The sequence below is a fragment of the Capsicum annuum genome, chromosome 6 (genome assembly GCF_002878395.1).
Source record: "Capsicum annuum cultivar UCD-10X-F1 chromosome 6, UCD10Xv1.1, whole genome shotgun sequence".
Classification (NCBI taxonomy): domain Eukaryota; kingdom Viridiplantae; phylum Streptophyta; class Magnoliopsida; order Solanales; family Solanaceae; genus Capsicum; species Capsicum annuum.
The window spans coordinates 214,285,685-214,301,578 of NC_061116.1; positions in this window are offsets into that span (position 1 = coordinate 214,285,685).

A 15,894-nucleotide genomic window follows, 5' to 3' on the forward strand; every position below is an offset into this window, starting at 1 on the left:
AAAAAATTCAACCTCAGGCAACGGAGTTGGTTGTAACTTTTAAAGGATTATGACATAAGCCTGCACTACCATCCGGGTAAGGCAAATATGGTAGCTGACGCCCTCAGTAGGCTATCTATAGGTAGTCTTTTGCATGTTGAAAATGGAAAGAGGGAGATGGTGAAGGATACTCACTGACTTGTAAATCTAGGAGTGCGACTCTTGGATTCCAAAAATAGGGGAGTGGTTGTTCATGAGATAGCTAAATAATCCTTTTGTACTGAAGTTAAAGAAAAGCAGGTTAAAGATCCCATCTTGATGCAGATCAAGAAAGATGTGGGTCAACAGAAGGTGATGTCTTTTGAAATTAGTGGTGATGGAGTTATGAGATATCAGGGCAGACTATGTGTGTCAGATGTAGATGGGTTACAAAAGAGGACCCTTGATGAAGCTCACACTTCAAGGTATGTTACTCAACCAGGCTGCACTAAGATATATCATGATCGGAAAGCTATTTACTGGTGGAATAATACGAAGTGTGATGTGGCTAATTTTGTTGCCAAGGTGTACATTGAGGAGATAGTCCATTTGAAAGGAGCACCGATATCCATTATATCTGATGGAGGTAGGCAATTCTCTTCGAAGTTTCGGAGGTCTTTTTAGAGGGGTTTATGTACCTAAGAGAACCTAAGTACTGTATTTCACCCTCATACTAATGGGCAGGCTGAGCGCACCATTCAGACTCTTGAGGATATGTTAAGGGCTTGCATAATTGACTTTAAGGGGAGTTGGGTGGATCACTTGCCATTGATAGAGTTCGTATATAATAACAGTTACCATTCAAGTATTAAGATGGCTCATTTTGAGGCATTGTATGGAAGAAGATGTACGTCGCCAATAGGGTGGTATGAAGTGGATGAGACTCAGTTGTTTGGGCCTGATGTTGTTTATAAGGCAATAGAGGATGTGAAAATTATTAGAGAATGACTTATGATAGCCCAGAGCCGATAGAAGTCCCATGCCGATGTTAGGAGAAGAGACTTAGAGGTTAGCGATTGGGTGTGTAACGCCCTGGAAAACGGGTCCCGGAGTGTCACACGGTGCTTGAGGCTATGAGTAGCCCCAATCTAACCATTTGAGCAATTTTTATTCAGTTCAACACAAATCAATAGGGTTTCCATAAATAACCCTCAAATATCAACAGCGTAATCATCATCTAAGAATAAAAGAATTTCAGAAAGATAACAAAATAGGACTTATTAGTCAACTCCCAACATCTATACTAGTCTGCCAAGCCTCTAAGAAAATCAATAAAACCAGTGAGCCATTGAGACATGCCCCAACTGACTCATACTCAGTTATCAAATGTAAACAATTCCGTGAAACCAACATTAGACATCACATCCTCGGAACATGAGGACTCACCACAATAGAGGATGTGGAACAGCATGCCCGAAGAATCACCGTCGAACCTGGAACTGAGCACCTGAACCTATATTCCGAGAAAATGCAGCCCACATTCGACGGTGTGGGTCAGTACCATGGAAAGGAACCGAGTACATGGGGTGTATGCAATTGTATAAACATCATCATTATAAATATTTATAAGAAATATGCAGGATGTATGAAAACTCACATAGCCCTAAGAAAATCATCATAATGATGAGAGGATGAAATAAATACAATAACACATGTGAGTCATCATATAATTTGTCAATCACTTTAGTTCATCAAGAATATCAGTTCTCATAATGTAAATATCATTTACATCATTCGAAAGAATAACTTTCACAATTCCACTTTCAAATCACTTCACCATTCACCATAGACATAATGAAACACACACACACTGGGAGATCCTATAACCAACATAAATCATGTCAACTACATGGATTCCAACGTACAACCAACGTTCGAGAGAGTCGTCCTATTCTTTCCATCGGAGTAGGACAATCGATATCAAATCCACACAAACTAGTGATCACTATATAAATCAGCTTGAGGCTCTCTCATATGGGGGCACATAGTTCTAGGGAAGTAAGGTCGCTTTATACCTCCCACTCGGTGCTAAAGATTTCTCCCATACTTAGCTCAGATCATTTCAAAGAAAATCCACAACAAAACCATTTCAGTAATATATATATATACATCGGGAGCCATTATGCATCCCATCTATCAAAATCAACTGCGTTGTGGATTTCTTTCGCACTCGAGTTCAAAACAACTCCATTAAGACCAAAAGGTCAAATCATTCAAAATATCTCAAATATTCAACATCAACGTGCTTATAACACATATTTTCTCAAAAAAAACACAATTTTCAATAGGGATTCACAACCCAAATATCAAAATCATGATAGATATCGTTCAAGATTCATGCTATATATCTCCACACATGTAAATTCATTTCTCAAAATCAAAAACATCAAGATTTCATAATAATCATCATAAGATATGGGGTCATGCTTCAAATTCATAAAAATCAAATAAAAATCATGCCTTTGTAAAGAAAATTACTTTTGGGCACAAGAACGAAAGAGAGTTCTTGTTGAAAAACCCCACATACCTTAAATGATGAAATTTAGATCGATACTCATTTTTGAGATGTTAATCGTGCCTTTGAATGATAGCTCTTGGAGTTCTTGAACTATAAACTTGGAATGTTGAATAAATTTGTAGAATTAATGGTAAACTTTGGAGGTTCTTGAATTTGGATGTAGGAGCTTAGGGTTTTCTTTTTGAGGGAATTTGATGAAATATAACATATAATGCTTCTAATAGGCTTTAATATAGGGTTTGGACGGATTTTGGATGAGGGAGAATGACCAATACGCCCCTAAAAATCAAATAATTCTCGAATCTGTCCTTTGGTGGACTGTTTTGATAGTCTGAAGTAGATCAACCGTAACTTTTTACTCCGATATCAAAATTGGATGAAACTAATTTCATTAGAAAGAGGACTCTCATATGTTTCCGTTGATATAGTATCTCACCCAGATCATTGTGTACGAGGAGTTATGATCGTTTGAAGTTGACCCAAAAATTCATTTTTGGTAGGCTAAAGTAGATCGACCAGAACTGTTTGCTCCGATAGAAAAATTGGATGAAACCAACTTCAATGGAAAGAGGATTCGCAGAGCTTTCCGTTGAAATATAGTAGATCACCCAGATCATTGTGTACAAGGAGCTATGATCTTTTAAAATTTGAGCAAAAATACGCCAGGCCTCAGTACTTTTTCCTGTACTTTTTACTGTTCACTACTATTCACGGTTCGATCGGAATGTTCATAACTCTTCGCTCGGGTCTCCATTTTGGATGATCCATATATTGTTTAAAAATTTTTACGATACTCTACGCAATGGTGGTTCATAATCTAAGACATTCTGCACGAAAAATTTATAATTCATTCTAGAAGATAGAACCCAACACGTTTATGCACAAAATTTCAACGAAAAATTTTCCAAAGTATTACATCATCCCCCCTTGGAAACATTCATCCTTGAATGACTCTAGACATGCCAAGATTAGATAGGGAATAGAGCATACAACTGAAACCATTTGTTAGACTCATCACCACATCGTTTCTCACTCGGAATGCAACATAGAATGCATAAATTCAAGAAACTACAGCTGAACACATAACAAATGACAGCTGAACTGCTACAACTCTTATCAAAAGTGCATGATTTAGGAAAGAGCGGTACCTTCGGCTTGATCGTAGTTCGCGGAAAATAGGTGCGGGTACTTGGATCGCTTATCCACCTCAGCTTCCCAAGTTGCACCCTCAACAGATTGGTTTCGCCACAACACATTGACCAAGGGAACTTCTTCGTTCCTAGTCTTCGGACACTGAGGAATCTCATCAAAATAAAGATTTTCTTGCATGTCAGCACTCACAGAGGAATCCATTACCACAGCATCGCTAATATGCTTTCCAATCATGGAGACATGGAATATTGGATAAAGATAGGACAACTCAAAAGGCAACTCGACCTCATAAGCTACCTTACCAACACGGCTAAGAATTTTGTAAGGACCAACATAAAAGGGACTAGGTCACTATTGGGTGAAATTTTCGAATCTCTTCACTCCCCTCATGGGTGAAATTTTCAGATACACTAGGTCACTAACTTCAAACTCAAAGTCTCTCCTTCTAACATCCGCATATGATTTCTGACGAATCTGCGCAGTTTTCAACCTTTCCCTAATCAACGTAACTTTTTCCATAGCCTTAAATACCGAATCAGGACTACTCACAGCTTTGCTTCATCCACCTCGAACCAACCTATGGGTGATCTACACTTCCTTCCATATAAGGCTTCAAACGGATCCATGCCAACACTAGAGTGGAAACTGTAATTGTAAGAAAACTCTATCAAGGGTAAGTAATCATCCCAACTTCCCTTAAAGTCAAGTGCACAAGATCTCAGCATATCCTCTAAGGTCCGGATGGTCCGCTCAGCCTGACCATCGGTCTGCGGATGAAAAGCAGAACTCAAAAGCACTTGGGTACCAAGACCCTTATGGAAAACTTCCCAAAATTGCAAAGTGAACTGAGTACCCCTATCAGAAATGATAGACAAGGGAACTCCATGCAGCCTGACTAGCTCTCAGATATACAATCTAGCGTAATCCTCAGCAGTTTATGAAGTATTACAGGCAACAAATAAGAATACTTCGTCAACCTATTAACCACAACCCAAATGGAATCATGATGGCATCGGGAAGTAGGTAAACCAATCACGAAGTCCATATTTATCTCTTCCCACTTCCAGGTGGGAATGCTAAACTCTTGCATCATACCACCAGGTCTTTGGTGTTCAACCTTAACCTGCTGGCATGTTGCATACTTAGATACAAACGCTGCTATATCTTTCTTCATGCCACTCCACCAATAGATTACCCGCAAGTCTCCGTACATCTTGGTGGCACCAGGATGAATAGAATATCATACCCCGTGCACTTCAGCCATAATCCTCTGTCTCAGATCATCAACATTCGGGACACACAATCTACCCTGTAATCTCAACACACCATATCCCCCTTGGGATAAAACCTCTACTTTTTGGTCCTTGACTAACTCCTTCTGTCTGGCCAAACTAGCATCTAAGTATTGCTTGTCCTTCACTTCCGAAACCAAGGAGGATTCGAAACTACTCTGAACCCCTATACTACCTTCAGCAGAGTCAAACAACCTAACCCCTAATATAGCCAAACAATGTACATCATGAGCCAAATTTTTCTTACCTTCTACCATATGCGAAACACTACCCATGGACACTCTACTTAGGGCATCCGCCATAACATTGGCCTTGCCCGGATGGTTAGCACACTCATATCATAGTCCTTTAACAATTCTAACCATCGTCTCTACCTAATATTCAATTCTCTTTGGGTAAACACATATGGCAGACTCTTACGATCAGTGAAAACATCAACATGGACACCATACAAATAGTGTCTCCACATTTTCAAAGCAAACACAACAGCAGCCAACTCAAGGTCATGGGTGGGGTAATTTTTCTCATGGGGTTTCAACTGTCTAGAAGCATAAGCTATCACCTTACCCTTCTGCATCAATACGCAACCCAACCCAACTCTCGAAGCATCACAATACACTGCAAAACCATCAACTCCATCAGGCAAAGTCAAAATAGGGACTAAAGTAAGTCGAGTCTTTAACTCCTGAAAACACTTCACACAAGATTCGGACCATAAGTACTTCACTTTCTTTTGGGTCCACCAAGACATAGGAGATTCTATAGGGGAGAAACCCTCAAAAAATTGACGGTAATAGCCAGCTAAACCCAAGAAACTTTGGATATCAGTCAAAGAAATAAGTATAGGCCAATTTCTAATAGCTTCGGTCTTTTAGGGATCAACTCTAATACCCTCGAAAGAAATGATATGACCCAGAAAAACAATTGAACTTAGACAAAACTCACACTTACTGAACTTGGCAAATAACTTATGATCTCTAAGAGTTTGCAAGACAGTTCAAAGATGATCAGAATGTTCATCCTCACTAGAGGAGTACACCAGTAGATCATCGATGAACACTATGACAAACATATCCAGATATGGTCTGAACACTCTATTAATAAGGTCCATGAAAGCTGCTGGGGCATAAGTTAACCCGAAAGACATAACAAGAAACTCAAAATGGCCATAACAAGTTCAGAAAGCGATTTTTGGGATGTCACACTCCCTAACTTTCAGTTGATAGCTGGAACGAAGGTCTCTCTTTGAGAAATAACTTGCATCTTCCAATTGGTCAAATAATCTTCTATTCTTGGAAGGGGGTACTTATTTTTTATGCTGACTTTATTCAGTTGGCGGTAATCAATGCACATACGCAAAGATCCATCTTTCTTACTCACAAAAAACATAGGAGCACCCCAAGGAGAAACACTGGGCCTTATGAAACCCTTATCTAGTAGATCTTTGAGTTGCTCTTTCAACTTCTTCATTTCTGCAGGGGTCATACGGTAAGGAGGAATAGAAATAGGCTAAGTATCAGGAAGAAGATCAATTCCAAACTCTATCTCTCTATTAGGAGGTATCCCTGGGAGATCATCTGCAAAGATATCAGAAAACTCATTGACGACGTTAACAGACTGGAGAGTTGGAGTCTCAAACTTAGTGTCTTTGACTCTAACCAAATGGTAAATATACCCGTTGGAAATAAGCTTTCTAGCTTTGAGGTAAGAGATAAAATGACTCTTGGGAGACACAGAATTCCCGGACCACTCAAACACGGATGCACCCAGAAACTGAAACTTCACCACTAAGGTCCGACAATCAATAGAGAAATAAGAAGAATACAGCCAGTCCATACCAAGAATTACATCAAAATCTACCTTGTCTAACTCAATCAGATTAGCCAACAAGACTCTATGAAGAACGATAACAGGACACTTTTTATAAACTCTCTGGGCAACAATGGAATCACCCACTGGGGTAGAAACTAGGATAAGCTTAGCAATAATCTCAAGAATCATTTAAAAATTCACACCAATCAAAGGTGTAACATATGAGAAACTTGATCTATGATCCAACAAAGCATACTCATCAAACTGAAATATACAAAGTATACCAGTAACAACATCGGGAGAGTCCTCCTATTCTTGGCGGGATGGTAAAGCATAGAATCTTTTCAGGCGCTGCCTGCCAGCATTGAAGAGCCGCCCTGAGCTGGGGATGGATGAGTCACTGGAACTGGAGCACTAACAGTCTGAGTCTGGTTTTGAGGGCGATAGTTACGACGCCCTTGTCCATCCTGTGGACAATCTCTAACTCTATGGCCCATATCACCACACCAGAAACTACCCCTCTTCTCACCCCAACACTCACCCGAATGAGCCCTACCATAGTTAGGACACAAGAGACGATTTGGCTTACTTCCAGCCTTGTATTGGGACCTGGATGCATATGATCTGCTACCTTGCTCCTGCCTACCTATAGGAATAGGAGCACTAATAGATGATGGTGCTGGAATAGCTGAACGATCCTAATACTAAGGCCGACTCCCTCCCTGCGATCTAGTCTGACCCTGTCCATGCTGCTCGAACCTAGCTCTCTTATTCCATCTTATTCTATCTCTCTCCTTAATCTTGTCTGCCATAATCTGTTGGGCATAAGTTATCAGCCTAGAAGGATTTATCTCACTATATAGCATAGCAGACCTACACTCCTTAAGAACATAACTAGACATTCCAGTCACAAACTTACTCACACTAGGCCGATTATCAGCCACTAAGTCAGGAGCGTACTTGGCAACTGGTTGAACTTTAGACAGTACTCCCTAACAGTCATAGAACCCTGTCGCAGGTTCATAAACTCTTCCACCTTTGCCTTGCTCATCTCCAAAGGGAAAAACATATCCAGGAATATATCCTGGAACTCTTGCCAAGTTGTAGGGACAGCTCCCTTACCTCTACCTTTCCTCTAAGCAATAACCCAGTCATAAGCAAGGTCTTTAAACCTATACACAACCAATCCACACTATATTCCTCAGATACATGCATCACCTAAGTAATCTTCTGCACCCCCTCTAAAAACAACTGTGGATCCTCAACAGACCTGGACCCATAGAATTCTGGCAAATTCATCCGCATGAAGTCACGGATCCTGGCAGCAGCTGAATCACCTCCCTACTGTTGTAGAGCCGGGGTCGGGGTGGCTTCAACATTTGTAGTAAGAGCTTGGGCCAGTGCCTGAAAGGCTGCCCAAAATTTAGCATGAGACACATTTTCATTCAATAGGTCAGCGGGTTGAGGTCACTAACCATCATTATTTCTTCTCGCTCGACGTGGTGGCATATTTCTGAAAGAGGAGAGCACGAATCAATAGCAGGGAGAGACACTTCAAGCACGATAGACTTCTGAAAGAAAGAATCATACTTTTTCCTAAAACGCCTTGTAGACTCTTGCTCATATATGTGGCGCGCTACAAACCGATGATCAAGACTCTACTTAATGCGGCTTGTCAGACTCCCTAGGACACCTTAAAATCATAGGCTTTGATACCAAGTTTGTAACACCCCGAAAAATGGGTCCCAGAGCATCACATGGTGCTTGAGGCTACAAGTAGCCCCAATCTAACCATTTGACCCAGTTTTATTTAGTTCAACACAAATCAACGGGGTTTCCATAAATAACCCTCAAATATAAACAGTGTAATCATCATCCAAGAATAAAAGAATTTTTGAAAGATAACAAAATACAACTTATTAGTCAACTCCCAACATCTATACTAGTCTGACAAGCCTCTAAGAAAATCAATAAAACCAGCGAGATATTGAGACATGCCCCAACTGACTCATACTCAGTTATCAAATATAAACAATTTCGTGAAACCAACATCAGACATCACATCCTTGAAACATGTGGACTCACCACAATAGAGGATGTAGAACATCGTGCCAGAAGATTCACTGCTGAACCTAGAACTAAGAACCTAAACCTACATTTTGAGAAAATACAACCCACATCCGTAGATGTGGGTCAGTACCATGGAAAGGAACCGAGTATATGGGGGTGTATACAGTTTTATAAACATCATCATCTTAAATATTTATAAGAAATATGCAGGATGTATGAAATACTTACATAGCCCGAAAAAAATCATCGTAATCATGAAAGGATGAAATAAGTACAATAACACATGTAAGTCATCATATAATTTGTCAATCACTTTCAGTTCATCAAGAATATCAATTCTCATAATGTAAATATCATTAAATCTTTCAAAAGAATAACTTTCACAATTCCACTTTCAAATCACTTCACCATTCACCATAGACACAAGAAAACACACACACACTGGGAGATCCTATAACTGACATAAACCATGTGAGCTACATGGAGTCCAACATACAACCCACGTTGGGGAGAGCCGTCCTATCCTTTCCATTGGAGTAGGACTATCAATATTAAATCCACACAAACTAGTGATCACTATATAAATCAGCCTCAGGCTTACTCCTACAGGGGCACATAGTTCTAGAGAAGTAAGGTTGCTTTATACCTCTCACTCGGTGCTAAAGATTTCTTCCGAAATTAGCTCAGATCATTTCAAAGACAATCCACAATAAAATAATTTTAATAATATATAAATATATATGGGAGCCATCATGCATCCCATCTATCAAAATCAACCACGTTGTGGATTTCTTTGACACTCGAGTTCAAAGAACTCCATTAAGACCAAAAGGTCAAATCATTCAAAATATCTCAAATATTCAACATCAACGTGCTTATAACATACACTTTCTCAAAAAAAAGACAATTTCCAATGGGGATTCACTACCCAAATACCAAAATCATGATAAATATTGTTCAAGATTCATGTTTTATATCTCCACACATGTAAATTCATCTTTCAAAAACATAAACATAATGATTTCATAATAATCATCATAAGATATGGTTTCATGCTTCAAATTCGTAAAAATCAAATAAAAATCATGCCTTTGTAAATAAAATTACTTCTGGGCACAAGAACAAAAGAGAGTTCTTGTTGAAAAAACCCCACATACCTTGAATGATGAACTTTAGATCGATACTCATTTTTGAGATGTTAATCGTGCCTTTGAATGATGGTTCTTAGAGTTCTTGAACTAGGAACTTGGAATCTTGAATAAATTTGTAGAATTAATGGTGAACGTTGGAGGTTCTCGAAGTTGGATGTAGGATCTTAGAGTTTTATTTTTGAGGGAATTTGATGAAATATAACATATAAGGCTTCTAATAGGCTTTAATATAGGGTTTGGATGGATTTTGGGTGAGGGGGAATGACAAAAATGCCCGCAAAAATCAAATAATTCTCGAATCTATCCTTTGGTGGACTATTTTGATAGTCCAAAGTAGATCAATCATAACATTTTACTCCGATATCCAAATTGGATAAAACCAATTTCATTAGAAAGAGGACTCTTATATTGTTCCGTTGATATATAGTATCTTACCAAAATCATTGTGTACGAGGAGTTATGATCATTTGAAATTGACACAAAAATTCAATTTTGATAAGCTAAAGTAGATCGACCATAACTTTTGGCTCCGATAGACAAATTGAATGAAACCAATTTCATTGGAAAGAGTACTCGCAGAGCTCTCCGTTTATATATAGTAAATCACCCAGATCATTAGGTACAAGGATTTATGATCGTTTAAAGTTGGAGCAAAAATACAATAGGCCTCAATATTTTACCTGCACGTTTTACTATTCACTACTATTCATGGTTCGATCGTAATCTTCATAACTCGTCGCTCGGGTGTCCGTTTTGGATGATCCACATATCGTTGGAAAGCTTATTCGATATTCTACGTAATGGTAGTTCATGATCTAAGACATTCTCTATGGAATATTAATAATTCATTCTAGAAGATAGAACCCAACACGTTTATGCATAAAATTTCAAAGAAAAATTTCCCAGGGTGTTTCTCAAAGTTTCTTCTATGAAGTAAGTCATGTGTTTCGGGAAGAGAGGTAAGATGAGTCCTCCCTATATAGGGCCATACCATATTTTGAGAAGGATAGGGGGAGTTGCCTATGAGTTAGTGTTGCCGGCAAGTTTGGGCTCTATTCATCCGGTATTCCACATATCCATGCTGAAGAAATGTATTGGAGACCATTCCCTAGTATTTCCTGTAGAGGATATCAAGGTGACAGACTCATTAGCATATGAAGAGGAACGTATTGCAATCTTAGTTCACCAAATTCAGAAGTTGAGGAACAAAGAGATATTGTCGGTTAAGGTGTTGTGGAGAAATCAGAATATTGAGGAAGCAACTTGGGAATCAGAAAATGACATGATAGGTAGATACCCAGACTTTTTTGATCCGGTGGATAACGAAATGAAAGGTACAATCCTTGTCTTATTCTTTTATGGACTTATTCTACTTTAAATCATGATTGTCTGTGTTCCGCGTCATTATTCATAGATGAATAATCCCAAGGGGGATAATGTAACACCCCATAAAAATCATCCATGGGTTTGCTCATGGTAATATGCTCTTAGAGTTAAATGACTAGAATTGTGTCAAAGAAGCTTAGTCTCATTTTTGACTTCCGAAGTGAGTAAAGTTTAAACCATTTATAATTTCCCTAATTTGGACTTTTTATCATGTGGAAAATTGAATGAGCTTTTCGTCGATATAAGATTCGCCCAAACCCGATACCCGGGCAAAAAGTTATGGCTAATTTAAGTTCTTGTCGTAAAATACCATCATTTTGGTGCTTGGCGTGTCGTGCAGGGGGGCTATTTAGAAATTGTCAAATTCCAGTAGCATAGCGTGATTGTGGTGCATCGCGCTGATGTTTCATGTCCAAACTAGTAGGACAACGCGATGACTCCGCATCATGGTGACCTTAAGAATCCCACTCGTCAATTTCCAGTGAGCCACCGCGATTGTGGCGCGTCGCGGTGGCTGATAAAATCAGGCTCCCAATTATATTTTTGCTCCATCTCAGTAAGGGCATATTGGGTATTTTCTACTCCCTTATCAGGCTAAACACGGGATTTAATTACAAATGACCTTATTATGAATATTTTCATCAAAAACCATCAAGAACACTCCTTAGGGTTTCAAACAAGAAAACCCAAATAACTTAAGATTTAACTATGGGTTTTCAAGATTAATTGAAGATTTAGAATTATCAAATCATAGGCTTCAAGAATCATCCATCAAATTTCTAAATGGAGGTACGTGGGGTTTATCCTAAAAACTACATGGTCTTGTAAACACTAGAACATGATTTAAAGATTATCAAGCATGAATTTAAAAAGGGGGTTTTGAAATACATGATTTATTATGCATTATGAATGTTTAATTGTATTGTTGATTTGGTGACCACCTTGCATCATTGAAAATTTAACAAGGAGAGTTGTATACATGTGTTTACATTAGTTTTTGAGAAAGAGTTATTTGAAATGATTTATTGATATGGTGGTCCCGAATTTATGTTTTGAAAATAGAGATTGTAATATGCTAATAATGGCTCAGAGATGTGACTTCCAGTTCAATGGTATGATGATACCATAAGTATGTATGCCATAACAGAGTATGTTTTTAGAGTTTGATTTCAGAGAATGAATATTTTAAGGAGTTAAAACTGGGCTTTAAGAGGGTTAGGTGGTTACCCGAAGAAGGTTTGACTTCAAGTAACTCTTAGCCTAAAATCGTGATTTGCCGATCTGGGTATATTATTTATTCGTTGGTGTAGCAGAGTCAGAGACTCCAACCCTTACGGCACACTTGGGTTGGAGGCTTCCCCGCCAAGTCAATGGTGGATTCCATATAGCCCGAAGAATTTTAGAGTTGTAGGGTATACCACATTGTGCAGAAGTAAAACAAAGAATGTCTCTGAGTTTAGATAATTTTCTTTCAGAGTCTTTCAGAAATGGCCATGTGATTTCTTACTATATGATATGTTTATGAACCATTTTAAATTGCTCTTATATATGTTGAATATAAATTATTACTTTTGATTTGCTATGTGTACCAGTACAACTGTATTGATCCCCTACCTCCCAGGTTCGGAGGCTCAGTCTAAGGGTTTGTCTAATAAGTAGAGTATTCCACAGAGAAGTGATTCGTGCAGTGGTGAGCCTTCTTTGTTCCGGAAGGCCTATTATTTCAAATTTTGTTATTCCATTGTTTTAGTCTACTGGGGGCCTTGTTTCAGTTTTCAGAATAGTTTAGAGATTTTGCAGACTGAGTCAGATTTTATTAAGATGTTTTGAATTGCAGTTTTCTTTCCTATATCTTGAAACCCAGAGTTAATGACCATGTTTCCGTATCAGATTATATTTCCTTATTTTCTTTTATGATATGAATGTTGTGCATGATTACCAGATCAGATAGAGTAGGACGTCCGGGCCTTCATGGTTTGGGATGTCCATCACGGCCAAACCCTAGTTCGGGTAGTGACAATTAGTTTACTATACAATTAGACTCCAAACTTAAAATCAAACTATATTTACAACAATGACTTGACCTTTTCAGGAAGAGCTTTTTGCATAATTAATATACAATAAATACCTCCCCCCGGAAAAAAAAAATAGTTGACATTTGACCATGTTTCATTGTGGAAAATAGAAAAAAATTAGTTTTTATTTTCGAAGTGAACCATGATATTTAAAAATTAAACTTGTGCTTGGCAATGGAATAAAATTGAGTTTTTTTAAAATTTTTGTGGGTAATTTGGAGTAAAAAAGTGACAACTTCTTTGTTGTTTTTGGAATTTTGAAAATTCTCGCAAAAATAAAAATAGAATTTTTAAAATTTTATGACCAAATATGTTTTCTGAAGTTCAATTCAGGAAAACGAGAAAAAAAAATTATGATCAAACGGTCCTTAAATGATATTTATATTTTTTCTTAATTACAATAATAAATGACTTATGCAGTAGAATACTCCTTATTAATGAAATCTGATTAAAATATATAAAGAGTCAATTTTTTGGGTTAATTTCTGTTTTGCCCAACTGATCTTACCTGTCTATACTCTATATCTTTCAAAAAAAACAACACTACTCAAGTATCGACAGCAAAGTTGAATAAAGCAACAAAGCAAGAAGCCAAAATACCAACCTGTTCCTCTCTTTCACTCAACAAAAATGGTATCGCCAAGTCGACCGACCTCATCGTCCTCTGATGATGTACCTCCATTTTCGAACCATTCAGAGGTTCACATAAATTTTCATCTCATTCATTTTTTTGTTTTAGTTTTTTGTTAAACATTCGATGAGTGAACTGATTCTTTTTTTTTTCTTCCTTGATTGTATCAAATTCATTTTTTTAGGTGGATGATGCACCTCTTTCTGTGAAGTGTCCAAAGGTGACTCAAATTTCTACTTCATTCATTTTTTGTTTTTTGTTAAGCGTTTGGTTAGTAAATTAATTTTTTTAGGTACATGATATACCTCATTTTTTGAAGCGTCAAAAGGTTCACTCAAAGTTATACTTTATCTTTCTTTTTTTTTTTTTTTTTTTTGTTAAGCGTCGGATGAGTAAATTGATTCTTTTTGGTTCTTTTTGATTGGAGTGAATTGATTTTTTTAGAGACATGACAATGTGGATTCTTTGGAAAAAAAATTGGTGCCATCATTGGAAAATCCAAAGGAGTTATGCTCAACTGATCAACCAGAATTTGGAGTTGGCAGCATGGCTGACCAAAAAGTTAACGACACTGCTGACAAAAATGTTGAGCTGCAGCTGATGGAAAAGTTGATGCTGTGATGGACAAAAAAGGTGACACTACGGTGGAGGGTGAAGTTATCATACCTGTCCCAGTAGGCAAGTGTTTTTTTGTGTTTTTTACTTAGTCCATCCACTTTAGTCACACCATACAGAAGGCAAGGTATACTAAAAATATAGCGTCAACTTTTTACTATGTAGTTATTGAATTTATTAATTTCAAAAACGTGATATACTAAAATTGTCTTTGATGTCAAGTAAGTAATGGACAAGTAAAAAATGAACGTAGGAAATGGTTTTTTATTTATCTTTTCTATTTTCTTAGGAAGTTCTTTTCTTTTTTGCTACTGTTCTTGTCTTTGATCATATTAAATGGGTGTCATTCAGGTTTTGTATCGGACAAGCCTTGGTGTCGACTCATATAAGAGTAACTGGTGGTTTTATTTTAGAAGTATTTGTTTTTCTTCAACTATATTTCTGTTGAATTTTTGTTTATAGATTTGATATCTAATAAAATTTATATACTGCAGAACCTAACAGTAGAGGTTAATAAGAGTTTTTGGGCGGTTGGTGCGAACAAAGAAGTTCCTGCTGCTGCGATGATGTGCTGTATAAGGCTTGTAAATGTAGTGCTCTAAATTTGGACTGCCTTGACTTTCCTCTTTGTTCAACAGTTTAAGTCTTTTTGCCATAATGTAAAAATATGTTGTCTACTAGTGATAATTTTAGTATGAAGATGCTACTCGAAACAAAAAAATAATTTTTTTTCCGATGCTGATGCACACATATTTTCTTGATTGGAAATATCTGTGGTATCTTCAAGAATTCTCTTTGAGCATAGCTATATTCCTTGGAATCTCTTCAGGCAGTTGGAGCAAACTATCTTTAGGCACTCTTCTTCCTGAGAGATTGCCATATAATTTGAATATGAACATGTTGCACATCGAAGTACTGCATTAGTTGACATTTGTTTGACTATTTTCTAAGGTTGTGAACTTCATAATGTATATAGATTATTCATTGTTTGTGGACATGATCAGCATCAAGGCAAGTGGGTGGCTTTGCTTTATAGAAAAGGAAGCGGCCATGAGCAGGTCAATGGAAAGACCATCAGCAGATATTTTTTTTACTTTCTCAATTCAAGCGATGAAGTTATCTTAAGTCAAGCAGAAAATAATGCTTACGTATCCTCTACATGTTGCTGTAGGAG